The sequence below is a fragment of the Chenopodium album genome, chromosome 5 (genome assembly GCF_948465745.1).
Source record: "Chenopodium album chromosome 5, dcCheAlbu1.1, whole genome shotgun sequence".
NCBI lineage: Eukaryota > Viridiplantae > Streptophyta > Magnoliopsida > Caryophyllales > Amaranthaceae > Chenopodium > Chenopodium album.
The window spans coordinates 7769264-7786219 of NC_137838.1; the positions used below are offsets into that span (position 1 = coordinate 7769264).

Here is a 16956-nt window from a genome sequence, read left to right on the forward strand (position 1 = left end):
AAACTTTTCAACACCGGGCCTCGAAACATTCCAAATTTCTCAAAAAGCGTGGATTTTAATTTTGGAATATTTTTACATTTTTTCGCCCGGAAATAAAAATTGCCGAAATGTTTGCCATGGTCCCTAATACCCGGCGGGAGTCCAATTGGGAGAGTGGAACCATCCAATTTGCCTTTAAACGACCAATTTACCGGTTTACAACTTGCACTAATTTCATTAATTAACTCAAGCCTACAACGAACATTTATAACAACAAATAATGATCATATATAGTTCCAAAAGACATTATATGACCCCGAGATATATCCCCCAGAATTTCAAGACTTTTCCCCGAGATATATTAGCCTTCAATTTTTGATTTTTTTGACTTTTTTTTGCCCGAATATAAAATTGTCGAAATGTTTACCACGGTCCCTAATACCCTTTGGGAGTCCAATTGGTTGGGTTGAACTAGGGGTGTTCAAAAATATCCGGTCCGAAATATCCGATCCGAAAATCCGATGATCCGATCCGAAATTTTGGATATCCGATCCGGTTTTTAAGGTTTCGGATATTTCGGATCGGATATCCGAAAAAAATTTCGGATTTTCGGATCGGATACGGATCAGATTTTGTCCGAAAATTTTAACTACCCGATCCGAAAACCCGACTATCCGATCCGTATATCCGATCTGAAAATCCGGATATCCGATCCGAAAATTCGGATATCCGAAAATTTCGGATCGGATTCGGATCGCAATTTCTCCGATCCGAAAATTCGGATATCCGAAATTTTCGGATCGGATCGGATATCCGAAATTGAACAGCCCTAGGTGGAACCATCCAATTTGCCTTTAAACGGCCAATTTACCGTTTTACAACTTGCACCGATTTCATTTATTTAAGCCTGCCACGAACATTTATGACAACATATAATGATCATATATGGTTCCAAACGGCATTATATGACTCCGAGATGTATCCCTTAAAATCTTAAACCTTTTCGACACGGGGTCCCGAAACCTCCAAAATTTCTCAAAAAACGTGGATATTAGCCTTCAATTTTGGAATTTTTTGACAATTTTTCGCACGGAAATAAAAATTGCCGAAATATTTACCATGGTTCCTAATACCCCCCGGGATTCCAAATAGGTGGGTAGAACCAACCAATTCTCCTTTAAACGGCCATTTTACTGGTTTACAACTAGCACATATTACATTAATTCAAGCCTACCACGAACATTTATGACAACATATAATGATCATATATGGTTCCAAACGACATTATATGACCCCGAGATGTATCCCCTAAAATCTTAAAGCTTTTCGACAACGAGCCCCGAAACCTCCAAAATTTCTCAAAAAACGTGAGTATTAGTATTCAATTTTGGAATTTTTTTTTGACTTTTTTTTATCGGAAATCAAAATTGCCAAATTTTTACCAGGGTCCCCAAGACTCTTCGGGAGTCCAATTGGCTGGGTGGAACCATCCAATTTGCCTTAAAACGACCAATTTACCGGTTTACAACTTACACCGATTTCATTAACGCAAGCCTACCACGAACATTTATAACAACATATAATGATCATATATGGTTTCAAACGGCATTATATGACCCCGAGATGTATCCCCTAAAATCTCAAGGATTTTCGATCCCGGGCCTCGAAACCTCCAAAATTCCACAAAAAGCGTGGATAATTAGCCTTAAATTTTGGAATTTTATGACTTTTTTTCGCCTGTAAATAAAAATTGCCGAAATGTTTAACATGGTCCCGAATACAATCCGGGAGTCCATTTAGGTGGGTGGAACCATCCAATTTTCCTTTAAATGGCGAATCTACCGGTTTACAACTTGTACCGATTTAATTAACTCAAGCCTACCACAAACATTTATGACAACATATAATGATCATTTATGGTTTAAATTAGAATTATATGACCCCGATATGTATCCCCTAAAATCTCAAAGCTTTTCGACACCGGGCTCTGAAAACTAAAAATTTTCTCAAAACACGTTGATATATATTAGCTTTCAATTTTGGAATTTTTTAACTTTTTTCGCACGAAAATAAAAATTGCCAAAATGTATACCATGGTCCCTAATACCGTCTGGTAGTCCAATTGGGTGGGTGGAACCACCAATTTGCTTCTAAACGGCCAATTTACCGGTTTACAATTTGCACCGATTTCACTAACTCAAGCCTACCACGAACATTTATGACGACAAATAATGATCATAAATGGTTCCAAACGACATTATATGACCCCGTGATATATTCCCTAAAATCCCAAGTCTTTTCGACACCGGGTCCGAAACATCCAAAATTTCTCAAAAAGCGTGGATAATTAGCCTTAAATTTTTTTTTTTTACTTTTTTTTCGCTTGTAAATAAAAATTGCCGAAATATTTACCATGGTCCCTACTACCCTCCAGGAATCCAATTAGGTGAGTGGAACCATCCAATTTGCCTTTAAATGATGAATTTTCCGCTTTACAACTTGTACCGATTTCATTTACTCAAGCCTACCACGAACATTTATGACAACATATAATGATCATTTATGGTTTAAAAAAGTATTATATAACCCCGAGATGTATCCTCTAAAATCTAATAGCTTTTCGACACCAGGCTCTGAAACCTCAAAAATTTCTCAAAATGCGTGGACATAAGCCTTCAATTTTGGAATTTTTTGACTTTTTTTTCAATCGGAAATAAAAATTGCCGAAATTTTTACCATGGTCCCTAATACCTTCTGGGATTCCAATTGGGTGGGTATATCCATCCAATTTGCCTTTAAACGACCAATTTACCGGTTTATAACTTGCACCGATTTCATTAAATCAAGCCTAACACAAACATTTATGACAACATATAATGATCATAAATGGTTCCAAACGACATTATATGACCCAAAGATGTATCCCCTAATATTTCAAGTCTTTTCGACACCGGACCTCGAAACCTCCAAAATTTCTCAATAAGCATGGATCTTAGCCTTCAATTTTGGAATTTTTTTATTTTTTTTCGCTCGGAAAAAAATTGCCGAAATGTTTATCATGGTCCCTGATATCCACCGGGAGTCCAATTAGGTGGGTGGAACCATCCAATTTGCCCTTAAACGGCCAATTAACCGGTTTACAACTTGCATCGATTTCATTAACTCAAGTCTACCACTAACATCTATGACAACATATAATGATCATATATGGTTCCAAACGGCATTATATGATCCCCAGATGTATTCCCTCAATTCTAAAGACTTTGCGACATCGGGCCCTGAAACCTCCAAAATTTCTTAAAAAGCGTTGACATTAAGCCTTCAATTTTGGAAATTTTTGACTTTTTTTTGCAAGAAAATAAAAATTTCCGAAATGTTTACCATGGTCCCTTATACCCTCCGGTAGCCCATTTCGGTGGGAGGAACCATCCAACTTATCTTTAAACGACCAATTTACCGATTTACAACTTGCACCGATTTCATTAACTTAAGCCTACCACGAACATTTATGACAACAAATATTGATCATATATGGTTCCAACCGACATTGTATGACTCCGAGATGATGTATTGTCTAGAATCTCAAGGCTTTTCGATATCGGGCCCCGAAACCTCTAAAATTTCTCAAAAAGCGTGAATATTAGCCTTTAATTTTGGAATTTTTAAACTTTTTTTCGCCAGGAAATAATAATTGCCGAAATTTTTATAATGGTCCCTAATACCCTACGGGAGTCCAATTGGATGGGTGGAACCATCCAATTTGCCTTTAAACGGCCTATTTACCGGTTTATAACTTGCACCAATTTCATTTACTCAAGCCTACCACAAACATTTATGAAAACAAATAATGATCATATATGGTTCCAAACGGCATTAAATGACCCTGAAATGTATTCCCTAGAATTTTAAGACTTTTCGACATCGGACCCCAAATCCTCCAAAATTTCTCAAAAATCGTGGATATTAGCCTTCAATTTTGAAAATTTTAACTTTTTTTTTTCGCCCGAAAATAAAAATTGCCGAAATGTTTACCATGGTCCCTAATACCGTCCGGGAGTCCCATTGGGTGGGTGGAACCATCCAATTTGCCTTTAAACGAGCAATTTACCGGTTTAAAACTTGCACCGATTTCATTAACTCAAGGCTACCACGAACATTTATGACTACAAATAATGATCATATTATGGTTCCAAACAGCATTATATGACCCCGAGATGTATCCCCTAAAATTTCAAGACTTTTCGACAATGGGCCCCGAAACCTCTAAAATTTTTGAAAAAGCGTGGATATTATATTAGCCTTTTATTTTGAAATTTTTTGATTTTTTTCGCCCGGAAATAAAATTTGCCAAAATTTTTACCACGGTCCCTAATACCCTCCGGGAATCTAATTGGGTGAGTGGAACCATCCAATTTGCCTTTAAACGGCCAATTTATAGGTTTACAACTTGAACCGATTTCATTAATTCAAGTCTATTACGAACATTTATAACAACAAATAATGATCATATATGGTTCCAAACGGAATTATATGCCTCGAAACGTATCCCATAGAATTTCAAGACTTTTCGACAACGGGCCCCGAAACCTCCAAAATTTCTCAAAAAGCGTGGATATTAACCTTCAATTTTGGATTTTTTGACTTATTTTCGCCCGCAAATAAAAATTGCCGAAATGTTTACCATGGTTCCTAATACCCTCCGGGAGTCCAATTGGGTGTGTGGAACCATTCAATTTAATTTTAAACGACCAATTTACCGGTTTACAACTTGCACTGATTTACCAGTTTACGACGGCCAATTTAATTAACTTGCACCGAACCCGACTTGAACCGAAATTGATCCAAACCCGTTTTAACCCGTCAAAACCAGAATTTAACCCGACTTGTAACTAAACTGACCTGAAATCAACTCGAGCCATTCCTAACCTGACCCGAATTTAACCCAACTTGTTACAAACCCAACCCGAAATTAACCCGACTTGTTATTGACCTGACCCAAATTCAACCCGACTTGTTATTGACTCGAATCGTATTTTACCTTACCTATTACTTACCCAACCCAAAAATTCAACCTGATCTATTACTAACTCGACTCGAAATTAACACGACTTATTATTGACCCGACCTAAATTCAACCCAAATTGTTCTTGACCCGATTTCAAATCACCTTAAATGTAATTTAGACCACCTTATTATTGTTGATCAAAGCATTTTGTCTTGGGAGACCAAGTCGGTCCAAGCCAGCAAAAGAAAGGAGCATCATCCTCAAATTTAAGAGTTAAATGTAATATATATTTGTTGTATGGTCAAAAGAGATAATTATCTTCCTAAATTATAAACTATAGTTCCCTAGTATATTGACATATATATTATAGTCAAAGGAAATAATTAGCTTGATAAAAATGATAATTATCTATTTATAGTTAGTTGAACCCCAATATGACCTGACTTGGAAATGACCCGACCTGATTGTAACCTGCAAATTATTGACTTGAACATAACCCGACTTGAATCCGAGAATGACCCGACTTGGAAATGACCTAACCTGATTATAACCCGCAAATTATTGACTTGAACCTAGTGGGGAATAATTTCAAGCGTTAATCCCCCTTGCTTGAACCCCACTGTGATCATACACTAAAGTACGGTGGCGTCCAAAAGGGAAGAAGATAGAGCAAAAGAGTCGCCAACAAGTTTTTTAGGAACTTGTAAACCGTTCACAGGGTGAAGGTTACACCCCTTAACGATCCAAGAGATCGTCAACTCCATAAGGTCTTGAACCAAATAGGGCTCGGGGATGAAGGTACAAATCCAACCTAAAAGAGATTGAACCTGCCCTAATATTAGACCTCTACTTTATTCTGATCGTATTCATGTACGCTTTCTGACTAACATGCAATCATTAGGATTAACCCTAAACCTGTTTATCTATGTTGGTTGAATATTAATGCACGAATAAATCTATTATTGGCGATCACTTGAATTATAATCATATTAACCCTAAACAAGATTATTAATTATCTTATTAAGCGTGATTACAAGTACCAATTCCCTTTAACATGCATAAAATGCGTGATCAAGCAATAACAATAATATCAAGCAACATAATATCATAATCAAAATAACAATCATAAAATTATAATCATAATTAAAACAATTATAAAAATAATCATGAATCATGTTAAAGCATAATAATAGCAAGATCCTAGGCATGATACTAACAATATTAATAACAAACCCTAGCATGTCACTAAGCAATAAAAATCAAAGCTTTAACCCTAACATGATACTAATAACAATCATAAATATTAGAAAGAACATAGAAGGCATCATAACGATCATATTTAGCATTAAAGTTACCTAGACATGATACTAGGAGTCAAAATAACAACCTAAACATGATTTCTATATCATAATATCAATTAAACCATCAAAGAACTTACTTCGATGCCTCGTACCTCTTTCTAATAACAAAATACACACGTTAGTAACTTCAAGGAAAATAATAAAACAAACAATTAAATTAAATAATTGAAAGAGAGATTTGGGACAAAACCCTCAGAAATTAAACCTTTCACGTCTAGGGCGAAGGCAACTTCGAATATGGTTAGGTGTATCTAGATCTAATCAATGTGGAATTTTGTATGTAAAAAGCTAGTTTAGAAAAGGAGAGAGAGAGAGTAAGAATTGATGATTGTAGGTGAAAACTGGTTATTGATGAAAACTGGTTATCGAAAACGGAGTTTTTAATACGTTATTTATAGAGAAATCAGCCAAAAAGATAAAATATCAAAACAGAGCTTGGCGCACATGAAACTGAACCAGCGCCAACGCTGGCTATTGGCGCCAGGCGCCAAGCGTAGCACCAGGCGCTACAGCTGGCGTTTGGCGCTGATTCAGAAAATCACGCGTTTTCTTAAAATCAGATAAAAATTTCTGTACAGGAGGATAAAATCGTATTTCTCTCAAAATATGTTTTTTGATTTTAATTAAAACTCTGAAAAGTCAACAAAAGTCAATTTATCAATGTTAATTGAATTAGGAATGAAAAGAACCTTCTAGAAGAATCTAGAAGACTAAAACCATTCCTAATTGCATTAGGAATGATAAATCATATTAGGCCCTCCCCTAGATCATTGGCCGCATATAAGGCTCAAACCGGGCCCAGTTCAGTAAATTGGCCATAACTTCCTCATTATTCATCGGAATTGGGCTTATAATATATCGTTGGAAAGCTCTTGTCAAGCCCCATCCAATTACACTACTATTGGACCCATATCATGGACCAACCAAACTGGATTGGCTGTTTTCTTAAAATAAGTTTTCAAAAACAGAGAGAAGAGAAAAGAAATTAAAACTATCCGCAACACTAAACTTTCCACACTTTCACTTCATTCGATTATGATTCGACGTGAAAGGTACTCATCACTGGGTTTGGTTTTGGGGAGACACAAATGGGTGTCTACATAACCGAACCTGACTTGAACTCGAGAATGACCCGACTTGAAAATGACCCGAGCTGATTATAATCTGCAAATTATTAACTTGAACCGAACCCGACTCAAATCCGAGAATGACCCGACCTGATTTTAAACCGCAAATTATTAACTTGAATCGAACCCGAGAATTACCCTAACCCGTGAAAACCCGAATTAAACCTGACCTATTGTTCACCTGACCCGAATGTAACTCGACCTGTTATTAACACGACCTAAACCCAACCCAAACCCGATAGGAAGTATGACCCGACCTGACCCGACTCAAGCATGACCCAACCCAAACCCGACCCGCCCCAAATCCGATCCGCATAGGTTATGGAATTAATTTGAAGTGATCCAACCCGAGTTGACCTGACTCACTCTTACTCGACCCAAACCCGACCTGTTAGCCCGAATTGACATCTTTAGTTATATGTACAATTCCCCTCAAGCCTTAACTTATCTTTGAAATTCGGAGTGCATCACTTGAATTGGTTAGTTGGTTCTTTAAAGTGACAACATGAAGAATTTTTTTTTCCTTTTTCTGAAATACTCTTATAAATTTCGTCTACATTACTCTATTTAATTTCCTTATTTATCCGTCTCACTTAAAAAACTTTTTAATTAATAATTTCCACTATAATAGTACGAATAACATTTGATAATCAAACACTGATAAAAAATAATGGGACAGATCCCGTTAAAAAAATAATAAAAAAATAATGGGACCGAGACTAGGTTGGGACTAAGGGAGTAATAGGTTTGGCACATTGGCATGACTTGCACGTGAATCCGATCATAACCTTGTTAGTTGTTACACCTATGCTATATGTAATGAAATTGTGCACAAAGCTTGGGACCTTAAGGCCCGCCTTTGTTTCATATCATGTGTAAGTGTAAGTGTAAGTGTAAGTGTAAGTGTGTAATTATATCTTCAATCTTCATTATATTGAATGTTTATTCAACTCCTATTTCTATACTAATTTTATAGGAAAATGAATATTATCGAACATCTTAAATTGTGGGGTTATTAAACCTTATGCATTTTTTTAAACAGAAGCGAAATAGGGATGAAAGAAGTAGACGAAGATAAATCAAAGCTAAGTTAATTAACCAAAGCGGGCCATTAAAAAAAAAAATCTTTGCATTTTCCTTTATTAGTTATATATATAACTTATATTACTTTGATTTTCATTATTCCTCTGTTTGTGCACGGACATTATTCCTTTGTTTGTGCACATTTAGGGGCCGTTTGGTTGGGGGTAATCAACAAAGGGAATGGGAATCAGCTGGCCCGATTCCCTTTGTTGTTGTTTGTTAAGTACATTCTTTCATTCCCTTTACCCTCCCCATTACCCCATTTCCTTCTAACTCCATTCCCCACCCCCCCTAGACTTTTCCATTCCCTTTCCTTAGCCACCCCTCCACCACCACACCCACACCTAGCCACCACCCTTTTCCTTACCTTCACCACCCAGTCGCACCTCCACTGCTCCACTGACCTTCACCGCCCCCTCCCCGACCGACGCCGCCCCTTCCCCGAGTCTCCACGACCATCGGAAATCCTAAAAAACCAACCCTCTTCACTGAAATCCGTCGAACGACCCTCCCCCACCCTCGAAACACTAAGCGCTAGGGTTTCGAGGGTGGGGGAGGGTTGTTCGACGGATTTCACGGGGAGTGGTGAGGTTTTTCAGCGGTTCTAGCGGCGTTAGGGTTTTTCTGGGCTAAGGAGATTTTCGGGGGAGGGACGACCTCCGTTGGGTCGACGAGGGACGGGGGAAGGCTGGCGAAGGGCGGCGAACAGTGGGGGAAGTGTGGCGATTGGTTTGGTGGTGGTTCAGTGGTGGTTTGGTGGTGGGACCGTTGGAGAGTGAATGTTATTGGTGGTTGTGTGGTGGTGGGACTAGAGGGAGTGTTTCCCTTTGTTTTAAAACAAACAACATGACAAATTTTAGGTATTTTCATTCCATTCTTCTCCTTTCCCTTTGTTCATTCCATTCCCATTCCCTTGTGCGAACCAAACGGCCCCTTAATATAAAGTTGCATTTTTTTCTCATCTTCGTATCACATCATATATGTTTCTGTGTATTACTAATATTGAGGTAACATCTAAAGATACAATTGATCAAACACTTTAAGTTGAAGGGCACAAACTTTTAAAAACAACCTGAGAAACTCAACAAACTTAAGGGCATAACTTAGAAAAACCCTTTAATCTATGTTATAAAATAGATGCACTAGTCTTTTATATATATGCGATGCGTGCATAATATTTAGAATGTGAAATTTTATCAATTAGATGTAGCCTAACTTATGGATAAGTATCTCTTCTAGGCTTTTATTACAAATGACTAATTGAAATATTAAAAAAGATTGTTAGAAGGATCTAAAGAATTTCGTTATTATGATTATAAAAAAATTCACTTAAGTTCAATAATACTCCTCCATCTTGATTAAGGTCTACTCTATACAGAATAGAAATATAACGAATTAAAAATTTCATGAAAAATCTAAATTATCTTTGATTATATAAGAAGCTGATTAAGGATAGAGGAAATGGATAGTAAATTTTGGTCCTATTAATTGTATAAAACGAGAAGTGAACCCAAATTCAATTTGTGGTGTCCCAAACAATTTGCTACATTTACTAACTAATCCTAGTGGCCTATTTCATTATTGTGAAGCAAAGAATCCTGATCCATGTCAACTGGTCTATATATTAATATACCAATCCATTTGGGCCAGATTGAAGTATTACAAATCAAAGAGGCCCATATTGACATATGGTTCTTACCTAAATTTGGCCCAAATAAACCAAAAAGCCTAAACTTTGTCCAAAATTAATGTAATTCAGTTATGGATATCTTTTGATTTTCATAAGCCCCAAGCTCCATGCTTACCATGACTCCATGAGGTCCATGACCATGCTTCTCTGGTCATTTTTATCAATCTTATAATTTTTTTTTTTGTTTTTTTTTTTGACAAACTTTATAATCTTATTAGTCACTGTGGCTACATAACAGTCAATTGATATAACCAAACACATGCTTAGTACTTGAGTTGTATATCTATGGCAATAAATCTCAATTCACGTGATTTTTTTATCTATTATTTACGGGTCAAATACTTAACAAGTGTTAGTGTCTTGACTAGTCAATGTTCCTTTCTTTGGTCTTATTGACGTTATTACTAAAGTGAATTTATCTTTATTTATGGTAGTTGAAACTTATACTATATTATATGAACATCATACAGTCTAGGTTTGTTTGATATGAAAAACAACATGCACATGTGAAGGGTTGAGTTGTGTCCTATATCCGCCAACTTCAAGCACAACACGCTTCAAATCATTCGCGCTAGGAAAGACCTACTACCTCCGTTTCATATTATTTGCAACGATTTGACATAAAGTAGAAATAAAAAATATCTAATTGTTGCAAATAATATGAAACTGAGGTAGTATTTTCTTTACAAACTATGTATCGTACGACGGTACAATTACATATTTGTAAGATAGAGACATGTACATATTTGTAAGATAGAGACATAAAAAGAATGAGACGACAACAAGATTCACCAGTATAGAAAGCAGAAGATATTCCAATTAGTAGTTTTTGTACAATATCTTCCAAATTAGAGTTGCCTACACCATATCGCTGCTCATATACTCCTAAAAAACAAATCCAAGCAAAAGCCACTATGTTGAAGGAAAACCGGGCTTTTTATAGCTTGAAATCTACTACCAAACACTTTTACTTGATTTACATTACTTCCTCGCAAAGCTAAAAACAGAATACTACTTAACATTGTTACCATCTTATATATATTATATACTCTTATGTTGTCTTCTTGTATTAATTTTATGTAGATTCATGTCATTGTCGTTGTCGTAGGTTGCCCTCCATTTGCATTGAACCAAGGGTGTCCTGCATATCATTCAAACATATTCATATTAGTTCATTTTTACCAAATTTATACTAAGAATGCACTTTTTTATGCAATGAGGACCTACTTGACATGCATACTATATTCATGACCTACTCTTGGGACTAATAAACTCAATATTATGTACGGATGCGTCAAAAAATTCCACGTTCTTGGTCGTCATGTCAAAATTCTACACCCATGTCAAAGTATCGATGATCTAATACAGGTATTTAAGTCGAATAAAAGATTACAACAATTTAGATTATATAAGTTTTGACGCATAAGATTGTGTGTACGTACCATGTACGTACACCCGATCTTTGTCGTTTGTATATTGATGAAACTGATTGATTAATTAAACTATTACAAAGCAGCATTATGGATATGGTTGATTACAGATAAAAAAAAAATCATAATAAGCAATCATCTTCTCAAAAATATTATTGAAATAGAACAATTTACGGTATCTAAAGAGGACTCTAGATATAACTTTAGCTTTCATATAACAATATTATTATGCATATAAAGTAGTTTAGGGCTCTAGAAAACATTAGTACTAATGCATGTACTATCAGTCAAATAAAATAATATTCAATAATTTTATAATATCACCCTCAATAATTCCCACACCATTTAATTTTATTTTGTAATTTTCCTTTTTGTTGAGTCAAACAAAAATAGCACTCATCAAGAAACACATAAACAGGGGAATAAAACAGAGGATTATTATTTTTCAAATTGCACTTATTTTTTCTAATTTTAACTCTAATTTTTTTTACACCACCATCTAAAAATAAAGGGGAAAAAATAATTTACGCTTTGATCCACCAAATTATTAAAAAAAAAAAAAAAAATTCATAACATAATCCACCAAAAAAGGGTAACATATCTCAAATTTGATCCAAAAATTATACCCAAACTAATCTATTGCATGCAATCCGGGATTTAAAATCACCCTATATCTCCTAATTTCCTAAATATTTCAAAACTATACAATAATCTACATAAATAATTTCACAATTCATGTAAACTCAAACTCTTCATTTAATCCCACATACATGTAAAATTTCACAAAAATAGCGTGTAATCAAACACTTGAACACGTATTCATATCCAATAACAGAAAACTCCATACGACTTTAACGAGAAAAAAACTTCAAAAAATAAAATTAAAGCAGCTCATATAAAATTAAACGTATGCAAGAAAACAGAGTAACTAAAATTAATCAAAATTAGGTCAAAAAATATACCATGCAATTAAATAAAATTAAAACTACCAAAAAAAAAAAAATAGAGAGAGAACTTACGAAGAGCTTCTTGAGCAGAGAATCTTCTGGAAACATCTCTACAAATCATCTTCCTCAAAAGATCTTTAACAGAAGGTGAGAAATTCCCAAAAACCCTTGAAGGAAACCTCAAATTACCCCTCAAAACTTTTTCAAAAACCTCTTCTACTCTCTCTCCATAAAACGGCGGAATTCCAGCAAGAATTACATACAAAACGACACCAGCACTCCACACATCCACCTTCTCATCATACCCATTTCCTTCTAGAATCTCCGGTGCCACGTAATACGGCGTTCCAACCACCTCACTCATCCTCCCACCGTCGTTGACAAACCCAGACGACCCGAAATCGCAGAGTTTGACCCGTTTTGTAACCGGGTCGAATAAGATGTTGTCGGGCTTAATGTCGCGGTGAACGACGCCGTTTTGGTGGCAATGTAGGATGGCGTGGAGGAGAGAGAAAGCGATGGAGCGAGATTCGGGTTCGGGGATTCGATGGTGGAGTGATACGACGTCGTAAAGGGAGGGAAAAGGGAAGAAGTCGAGGATGAGGTGGAGGTGAGAGGGGGTGTCGTAAGTGGAGTGAAGACGAGTGATGTACGAGGAGGAAGATGGTGGTGGTGATGACGTGGAGGAGAGAGAAAGAAGGAGGAGAGCTTTGGGTTCGTTGATGAGGGATTGAGAATCGATGGTGTCGCCGGAAACAGAGGATTTGTTGATGGATTTAACGGCGAAGAATTCTCCGGTTAATCGGGATTTGCACTTTGAAACGACGCCGAATCGACCGCTGCCGATTTCTTCGATGATTTCGTAGTCTCTGCTCAACATTGTTTGTTAATGGAGGAGAGAGAGAGAAAGTGAGAGTATTGGTTGAGACTTGAGAGTAAGAGTGAGAGGGAGTGAGTGAGTGTTCAAGTTGAGGAAGGAATATTCTGGGGGATTAAATAAGGGAAAGTAATCAATTATTATGTGAGTTCGGATTTATGGTTAGACGGATATAAGTTTTTTTTTTTTGATGTTTAAAGAGAAATAAAATCGATTAGAGCTATTCCTTATTCTTTAAGATGAATATAAGTTACTAGTATTCCAATTATCACATGGAGTACAAGTTGAAGAAAATTTCAAGCTAAGTACCTCGAGTGAGAGTTTAAGCTAAAGAAGGAAATATTCGTAAGGGATTAAATAAGAAAATTATTATGTGAGTACGGATTTAGAATAAGACGGATATAAATTAGGAGTACTTCAAATTTTACATGGAGTATAAGTTGGAAATTTCATACACTTATAAATTCTTCCAATATTTTACCAAGCATGGTGAATAAAAAAAAATAAATTAAAAACCCAATAAAATAAGAGAGAGCAGGTGAGGGGTGTGATCCAACGGTGGATAAGGGTATTGTAAGTTTGTAACTGTAATTTTGGAATATGTACAAATTTTTTCGGTTTTATTTAAAAAAAAAAAAAAGGTGGTAGTTGTGGTCTAGTGGGACTAGGAGTCTAGGACTCCGTATACTATACCAATAGAATATAGGAGAATCCGTACTTTTAGTAATCATCTATTAGTAGTCATTAGTCAATACAAAATTGACCCATCCTAATTTACTGTTTGACTTGTATTCAACTATTCATAGTAACTTAAAGTGATCAAATTTGCTTTTTTTTTTTTTTTTTTTTTTTTTGAGGGGAAACGTTAGCAGGATTATTATTTCAAATCAAGTTCTGACAAGGCTAAAACACCTTGCGGGATAGAGTCGATACAAATAAGCTCCAAACAATCACGAGTATCCCATCTTGCAACAAGGTGGGCTACTGTATTTCCTGCTCTACGAATATGAGAAATATTAAAAACATGAAAATTGCTAGCTAACAGCCGAATATCATCATATATAAGCCAAAGGGGAGAGACCCCAATTTCAGCCTTGCCAATTTTGCTCGTAACTGACAAAGCATCGCCTTCAATCCACACCATCAAGTGACCCATTCTCCTAGCCATCTTGCACCCAAACCGAACAGCAGCAGCCTCCGCCAATTCAACCGCCCAGTTCACCGAGATTCGCTTTGTGGCAGCCCACAAGATCTTACCAGCACTGTCCCTTGCAACCGCTCCAAGACCCCCAGCAACACCAACACCAACATGGGCATCAACATTGATTTTAATAGTGTCTGGCAGAGGGCACTTCCACTTTGTTACGCAGTTCTGTCTTGCGGGAGCAGGGGATTGCACCACTTTCTTGGTGTATGAACAGTGTTCACGCACCATTCGAAGAAACCCAGCAGCAACATACCTCATGTCAAGCTCATCCCTCACAAAAACACGCTTGTTTCTACAAAACCAAACAGCCCACGCAATGGTTAAAATGCTTCTCAAATCATCCCTCCCAACTCTTGTGTTCATCCATAGCAGCCATTCTGTAAAGGGGGCATGACGTGGGGAGTCAGCAATAATGTCATTAAGATCAAAAGAAGTCCACACTTGCTGCACACTAGAGCACTCAAATAGCGCATGAGCGATGGACTCCACCTCAATACCACACCCACTGCAGCGATCATCCAAGGCAATGTGACGACGATGAAGCTCTTTTTTGACCCCCATACTACCTTTGCAAGCTTTCCACACAAAGTGGCTAAGCTTCGAGGGGCCACCAAGACCCCACACCACACTCCACACCTTCCTTTCATCCTCATTCAACACATGAGTAGCCCCTAATTTACCAAGCCAATAAGCAGATTTTACACTAAATTCGCCATTACTTGTTGGCCACCAGTAGTGTGCATCCTTTGGTAAATTATTAGAAAGAGGGAGTTGGAGAATAAGCTTGCATACCTCGTCAGGGAATAATTGGCGCAGCACATCTTCATTCCATTCGCCACATTGTAAATCAATAAGCTCAGACACACGAAGTTCAGGATCAAAAGAACTATCATGTGAAGGGATCACATCTCCTGGCAGCTAAGAATCTAGCCAAACTTTGATGTCAGCACCACACCCAACTCTCCACTTAAGGCCATCAAGTAGCAAGGATTTCGACCCCCATAAGCTCCTCCAAGAGTAACTCGGATTATAGCCTCGATAAGCTTCCAATATCGAGCTATTTTTAAAATACCTTGCTTTTAGAATAGCAAAGAGTAAAGGGTTTGGATTGCTATATAATCTCCACATTTGTTTGGCTAAGAGAGCTTGATTGAAGACTTTTAAGTCCCTAAAACCCATACCCCCCATAGATTTCGGTTTGCACAAAGAATCCCAACTATGCCAATGCATTTTCCTTGTAGTGTCCGTCGAACCCCACCAAAAACGAGCCAAAAGAGCATGAATTTCATCAATAAGTCCATCCGGGATTCTAAATATACTCATCATGTAGGTCGGGATCGCTTGAGCTACCGCCTTGAACAAGATTTCTTTTCTAGGTCTAGATAAGAGTTTTTCTTTCCAACCTTGAATTTTCCACCAAATTCTCTCCTTTATGCTTGCAAAGATGGCTTTTTTTGATTTTCCAATGATAGTCGGTAACCCCAAATATTTTTCATGTTTTTCTACTTCTCTCACCCCCAAAATATCAACAATTTCTTTTCTCCGATCTTCCTCTACTCCTTTGCTAAATACAACATCTGTTTTTGTCAAATTGACACTTTGTCCGGATGCTCTTTCATATTTGCTGATGATGTCAGCTACAACCGAGCATTCACTAACAGTAGCTCTAGCAAAGAGAAGGATATCATCAAATTTGCTTAAAATTAAGTAATAAACCTACAATTTCCTATTAAAAAAAAAAAAGCAATAAACCTATTATACAACATTGCAGTATACATAGAAGTCAATACATCAGGTAATATATTGTTCCTTTAATTATATTTTTTTTAAAAATATCTTTAGATGAATTTAAATATTGTATAGATTGTGTCAAAAAAAAAAAAAAATATAGAATATTGATACACTCAAATGCATATATTTAAATTAAGTGTATTTATTAGATTTTTATTGAGCTAAAATTATACTAAAAGTATTCCCTCTTAAGCCCCTGTTCAATTCACCTTAAAAAAAAATTAATATTAAGTAAAAATAATTTCAGTTTAGTAAAATCACTAAAAATATGTTCAGTTCATTAAATTTCAGTTATCTTAAAGAAGAATTATAATAGAATATCAGTAAAATAATTTAAGTTCAGCAAATATAATTTTGTTTCAGTAAAAATAAGTTCAGTACAGTAAAAGTAAGGTGAAGTGAACAGGGCCTAACATTGCATTTTTAAGAAAGTGTATCATATTATATGATACATTGATG

General features: G+C 36.3%; 1 pseudogene; it reads right to left on the bottom strand.

The window, feature by feature from the left end:
* Positions 1 to 11935: 11935 nt before the first annotated feature.
* Positions 11936 to 13682, bottom strand: LOC145630287 (phosphoenolpyruvate carboxylase kinase 1 pseudogene; annotated as a pseudogene).
* Between the last annotated feature and the right edge of the window lie 3274 nt (positions 13683 to 16956).